This window comes from Mus caroli, unplaced genomic scaffold, assembly GCF_978045245.1.
Source record: "Mus caroli unplaced genomic scaffold, Mus_caroli_1 scaffold_22, whole genome shotgun sequence".
Lineage (NCBI taxonomy): Eukaryota > Metazoa > Chordata > Mammalia > Rodentia > Muridae > Mus > Mus caroli.
Window position 1 is genome coordinate 2,206,742 of NW_028227277.1, and position 7,298 is coordinate 2,214,039.

Consider the following 7,298-nt stretch of genomic DNA (forward strand, 5'->3'; position numbering starts at 1 on the left):
TTTCTCAACAGTACTGGCAGAATATTCCTTTGGAAGAATATCACCAAAACATTTTATATCATCTCTCCATTACTGTACCAATCACTGCAGTCATCATATGGTTTCCAAGTAAGATCTGAGACAACGATGATCTTATTAACTAATTTTATTTTTTACTTGATTGGTTAATAGTTTGGAAAGTATTCAATTGGAAAAGAACAGTAAAACAATTCTTGCCTCCGAAGGCATTGATGAAGGTACCATTATGAGTCAGTCCAGGAAAGTGATGGGAACTAAAGACTAAATAAATAAATAAATAAAAAATAAATAAATAAATAAATACTCCAATTGAAGGCAATTTTTAAACATTGAACTTGGTATGAAATTTCAAGGATGAGTGATCATCCATGTAAATGAGGAATCTAAAGACAGCCCCTCAGAGTACATCAATATTTGTAACTCTGCATGAGGCAGCTGGTGAGTGGGAGCCATTAATGGAAGAGAACAATTGGTAGAAAGAAAACTACCGTGAGTGAAGGAAAATTTTGAGGAAGAAAAGATCACTAACTGTGTCATATTCTGCAAATGGGCCAAATAAGATTGATTTTCAGGGCTGGAAGATGGTTTAGTTGGTAATCTTTCTCCTGTGTAGGCATGGAGACCCGAGCTTATATTCCCTGATCAGCATGCATGCACACACCACCACCAACAACAACACCACCACCACCACCAACACCACCACAACCACCACCACCACCATCACCAAAAACAACAACAAACTAGCAAAACTTAAAAAAAGCCACCACCAACACAACAACAATAACAAAAAAGTTGGTGTGTTGGTGAGCATTTTACAAAGACCATACTCAGATTTAATTCAGAGATAAGAAGATTCCCAGATCTTCGTAGCAACCAGGTGTAGTGTAATGGATGAATTCTAGGTTCAGTGAGATTCTGTCTCCGAAAGAGTAGTGTGCAACCAAAGAAGACACCCAATATTAACCCTTTGTCTACATATGTATGCAGGTGCATTTTTTTTAAAAGATAAACTTAACAAATTGGAGGTCAATTTACTTAATAAAGATGATTTGAGTGGAAATGTGAGGTACAAAACTGATCACAGTGAATAAAGGACAAAATAGGTATGTAATAGCCCAAGGAGAAAAGGTGTAAAGGGCTTGTCTTAATATTTTTTTTAAATGAAAATTACCATGGTTGTGTGCCAACATAAAGAATACAAAGAGAACTTTATGTTACTACTTTCCTGTGTTACTTGAGATTGGAACCTAGAGAAAACCAATCAGCAACTAAAATTTGTCCTCAGACATATTTTTATACTTTATTTTGAGACAGTGTATATTTATTGATCATGAGTATTCATGACCTTGTGATCATTCTAAATCAAACTTTATAAAATTTAGTTCTATAGGTATTACATTGACGGCCAGCTAGAGTCATAAATGTAAAATCAAAATTACAATTGCTGTAACTTTTGACAATAGTTGAGACAAAGGAAAACCTTGAACTTAGTAAAAAACAAGTATATGTCATCCTTAAGAATGGAAGAGAAGGTAGAAGACATGGCACATACACATGTGTGTGTGTGGGGGGGGAGGTAGATACGGAGATGATGTAGTGAACTACCTCCTAGGATTGCTTATGCTATTTAGCAAAATGATGACATTATATGGTAAAAGCATTAACGCTAGCTAGAGTTAAGCTTCCCAGACTAGGATATTTCCAAATCTATGTTTGCATGGTGCATGCCTATAAATATAAGTATTTGGGAGGCTAAGGTCATTCTGTGCATTATGGAAAATTCTTTTTCATTAAAAAAAATGTTTTCTTACCCCACAATTGGTAGCATAATTTTATTTTATGTTATTTTAAAAATATAAGTATATTTAGACATAATCGCTGTCAAAAATTTAAGTCAGTTGGAAGATTATTCCTTTTATGTTTCATATGGAATTATTTTTGCTCATGTAAATATTTTAGTATTGGAGATACATAACTGCTTGATTGTTAGCCTAGCATTCATGCTGCATGGCAGTAACACCAAAAATAAACAAAATTGTTATAGTAATGTTTTCCTTTTACCTTTGTAGAACAATTATCAAAAAGAAAAACAAGCATTGAAAGTAACCCTAATCCTAATCCTAACCCTAACACTAACCCTAATCCCAACCCTACCTAACCCTTAGCCTATAAATCATTTTCACAGAATCTTTCATATTTGTATCCTTGGGAGTTTATTTAATGAAGTTCTTTTCTGTTTTAGGGTTTGATGAACTTGGGGACCAACAACTAAGATATGCTTTTTGATACAGATGGTGAACGGAGAAAAAATGTCTGTGTTTAAAAGAGACATCATGGAGAATACTCTGAAGTACTTTTCTAATTTCCAATCTTCAGACTAATGAAGCATGCACATTTTTCACTTGCTTGTACATTTGTAACCAAATAAAAAAAATTGCTAACTTTTTTGTCTCCTATAAAACAGAGTTTGAAAGGTTCTTTAATCCTTGTTATTCTGATGCTTCTCTGAAGGAAGTTAAATTTCAATGATGTGATTACAAAGTTAACTAGGAGGTATACCTTTAGAGTCAAAATACAACTCCTTTATTTTTTAACATCTCTAATCATTTTCTTGTTTAATTATAAGAGTATATTTATATTAACTTCCAAATAAAATCTAAAAGAATATGTGAATGGAAAATAGCCCGTTGGACCAAACTTTCCCACACTATTGTAGTGAGTTATTTATAATTTATTCTTTAATCTTTCTTCTAAGTTCAGACTTTACCGCCCCCCTTGTCCACCCTCTGACTGTTAGAAATCCCATACCCCCTTCCCATATGCCCCCATACCCCCATGCCCCCAAGCCCCCACTCCCCATCTCCAAGAGTATGTCCCCACCATCCTGCCTCTACCCCACCAGACCTCCCTGCTCCCTGGGGCCTCAAGTCCCTTGAGGATTGGATGTACCTTATCTTACTGAGTCCAGACCCAGCAGTCCTATGCTGTATATTTATTGAGGGCTTCATATCAGCTGGTGTATGATGCCTAGGTGCTGGCTCAGTGTCTGAGTGATCCTGGGAAATCTGAGACTGTTGGTCCTATTACTGGGTAGCCCTCTTCCTCAGATTCTTTCAGCTTTTTTTCCCAATTCATCCACAGGGGTTCCCAGCTTCTGTCCATTTGTTGCATATAAATTTCAGCATCTGACTCTTTCACCTGTTGGTTTGATCTTTCAGAGGGCAGTCATGATAAGCTCATTTTTTGTGAGCATATGATAGCATCAGTAATAGTGTCAGGCCTTGATGCCTCTCCTTGAGCTGGATTTCAATTTGGTCCATTCACTGGATCTCCTTTTCTTTAGGCTTTTCTCCATTTTTTTCCCTACAGTTCTTTCAGACAGAAACAATTCTGTGTAAGAGCTTTTAACTTTGGGATGATAATCCCATCTTTCAACTTGATGTCCTGTACCTCCACTGGAGGAGGACTCTACAAGTTCCCTCTCCCCCTTGTAGGGCATTTCCTCTTAGGTCCCTCCTCCAGGTCCTTAGGGTCTCTCACATCCCAGGTCTCTGATATATTCTAGAGGGTTTTTCACCTCCTATCTGACAAAGTTGCCTGTTTCCATTCTTTTTGCTTGTCCTCACTGCTTCAGTACTGTTCAACACCCCAATACCTGATCATGTTCCTTTCTTCACCTTCTTGTCCCCTTTCCCACCCAGGCTCCTCCCTCCCCATCACTGTCATGTTTTTTTTTTTAAACTTTTTAACATTTCTTATTGTTTTTATTCATACAGATAATTGAAATTTGTTTTTGATTCATTATCTTATTAGTTTCCAAAGGTACAAGATACAAATATAGAAGGTAAATTGGATTGATTTATTTCATTTTTGAGATAGGCACTTAGTATGTTGTGTATTGTCCAGGGTGGTCTAGAATATTTAGGATCAACGTGATCTCAGCATTGCATGTAGGTGTTATTACAGGTATGTGACAACATACCTGGCTTATATTGTTCTTAAGAAATTAGTCCCACCAAAAAAAAAAAAAAAAAAAAAAAAAACAACAAAAAAAATTTATAAAAACTATAAAATTAACACCACCAGCTCTGAGAGATGAAAATATTTTCTGTTTACTCAAAAAATTCATTGAAAGAAATTATATTTCTTTCTTGAAACAAACTAAACTACTAACTGTGGGGCAGAATAAAAGAACTGATTAGCCCCCTCTCTCTGTTCCAGGCTCAGCCTCTCTATGCCCATTTTTCTTGTTTCTGTAGCTCTCTGGCTCTCTCTTTGTTCCCAGCTTCCCCTCTATCTATTCTCTGCTCCACTTTTTTCTGACCTAATGATTTTGCTTCTGTCTGTATGCCTTTTTATCTCTCCCAGTCCTCACTCCTCTACCGTCTCCCAATAAATCCCTTCATACTAGGTCTGTTGCATGGTGTAATTTCTCAAGGGCAACACTTGCATAAGCCCACCAAAGGTATTTCTTTGCCATGTTATAGTTCATAAAACTAACACATTAAATGCAACTGACAAAATCTATAAATTTTTGTTTGAGACATGGATTTTTGTATTCTCATAAAAGCATCAAAACATCATTTCATTTGGTTTGGCCATCAGATAAATTACACCTAAACTTACCTAATCATTAAGGATACTTCACATGGGTCTTCAAACATAAATGATCAAGGATGTCTTCTATTTCGATGTTCAGCAAACATATAGAAATTTGGTTTTTGAATTCATTCTTTTTTTTGGATTAGTATTTTATTTATTCAGACACATTCAACATACATATTATCCAACATACTGTTCTGATAATTGAAAATATATCATAATTAAAACACAGTTATGCACACACTGTGTCAGTGGCCTATTCAATGTATTTAGATCCATTCTTAAGCTGTTAATCTTCATTCCCCATAATGTCAAATATACATTTATAGATAGAAAGAATTGAAATATTTGTTTTATAAATTATTCAATGTTTAAACATTTTTACAAATCAATTATACTGTTTTTCTAAACTTTCTTAAAGGAATTAATCATTCCAGATAAGCTGGAAAGATAAGAGTAACTTCCTCTACTGCTGTCCATCTTATTTTGAGATAGTTGTTATCATTGAACCTGGAGCTGACCATTTCAGCTACACAGGTATGTCAGCAAGCCATGGCATCTATCTCTCTCTACTCCTCCAGGGCTCGGTTACAGACAAGTGCTGGCATATTAGAATTTACTGTTAGTGCAAGTAAATTACCCAGTTAGCCAAATACCTAGCCCCTATCCAACTATTTTTTAATTAGCATTAACATTTTTTAAATTAAAATAACTCCCTACTTGTGCGCTCAACTATGCACTTGTTTTTCTCCTTTAAACAATGTATGTCTATCAGTGCCTTAGACCCTAATAAACCCACAATCTTGCTCCATTGGCTAGAACATTGTACATTTAATCCAATGACAATAAAAGCAGATGCAGCAGGAGCAGCAGCTGCCCCAGGTCCTCTCAGGAGCTATTTCATTAATACTCTCTCAAGAATCACAAGAATTTCAAACATAAACCATGTGAAGTAGGGGACACAAATGAGATTAAAACAAAACAAAGCAAAACAAAAAAAAAAACATACTCATATAACATTACTGGGTTTTTATAGAAAGCAAAATTCTCACACATTTTTTTCCTATAAGGATGGAGGATCCTACAACACAGAAGCAAACAAAACTTCCAAGATTTAGGAAGCTCAGAAAGTTTTAATGTTTGCTGAGGCCTCTCAAAAGGTAGAAAAAAAAACACAATTACTGGGTTCAATAGATTTTTTTTAACCTTCTATGGAAAGAATACATAGCCACTACTTGCTAGGAATGACCTGCTCTTGCTTTGTGGGCCCAGCTTGCTTATTCTGTTATCTACTGTATTTGCCTGACTGAGTTAGGCCAAGGAGTTATTGGAACCCAGCTTTATTTACCACATACACTTTTCAAGTATAACAAAATTGCCTACTCCAATTACCAATATAGGAGACTCTATGTTTTGATACACAGTTTCCCCAACAGTGGAATTACAAGAAGTCCAGATCTGTCCCTTAGGACAGGGACAAATGATCCAAAAGACACTATTCTCTAACCTAGGACAACCAGTGTCAATATTTTTATGTGTCTCTGCAAACATTGATTATGGCTGATCAACTTCATTGACCCTTTGGCAGGACTTGGAGTGGAAATACAGGCTAAATGATAAGTACAGATGTGAACATCCTTCAACTCTGACCAGATGTACCCCTAAAGCCTATTTTTACTGTTCCTACGAGGAACACATCTTATGAACCACCTGGAAGGAAAAGTGCAAAAAGGGTGCTCCTTCAAAAGGAGCCTGCTGCATCAGACTGTCAAGTAGGGACATGGTAACATTCTAATTTCAATATCACTAACTTAAGAAACCCCTGCCAGAAAACTGGGTGGCAGATTGGAAAGGGCATGAACACAGGGACTGTGTTATATTTCAAAAGAGTTTCTATCATACATTAAGCCACATCCAGAACTTCCTTTTTTTTTTTTTTTTTTTTTGAGGAAATAAAATTAGCCCACTTCTCATTGCTCCCATTTCAAGAAATCTGTTTTTGGTCCTGGTGCTGCAGACCCTCTGGGTCCCTTTGTCTGTGTGGAACGGGTCACTGGTCACAGATGGGCAAAGAGTCCGAAAATGACAGACAGACAAACACATGACATTTTGTAGCATCTGAATGTAATTTGTCAAGTTGAGGATCAAACATTTTATACAGAAAAAAGAGGGAAATTATGTGACACATCGGCAAGGCATAAATGAGATTAGTGGATGCTTAATGGCTCTTACACAAATCAGAGGACTGGAAACAGAAAGACTGGCAGGAACTGGGCAATATAACAACTGAGGCAACTCATCCCAATCTAAGTTCAGCTACAGCCTTAGAAGCCAGGTGTTAGGTCTTTACAGTTCTAGGGCAATTGCTTTCACACCCAGTCTTTTTCTAATTGGGGGCTTTAGGTAACCATCTCATGAATAATGCATTACCCAAAATCCACAGCCCAATCTTCTTCCTAAACCATTGTAAATTCCTGTATATGGAACGACATGGCTTTTATTCTAAGTGATAGTGTAATACCAGAGGCAATTCTGAATGTCACTGAATAGGCAACATTGCATTCCAAGCCCTTGGTCAGCTCAAGGACTTTCTAGTATGTTGGAACACTGGTGAAGTCTTAGCTATATCAGAATTCAATCTTTAAAGGCACTTATAATAAGATAAATCTAAAAGAGAG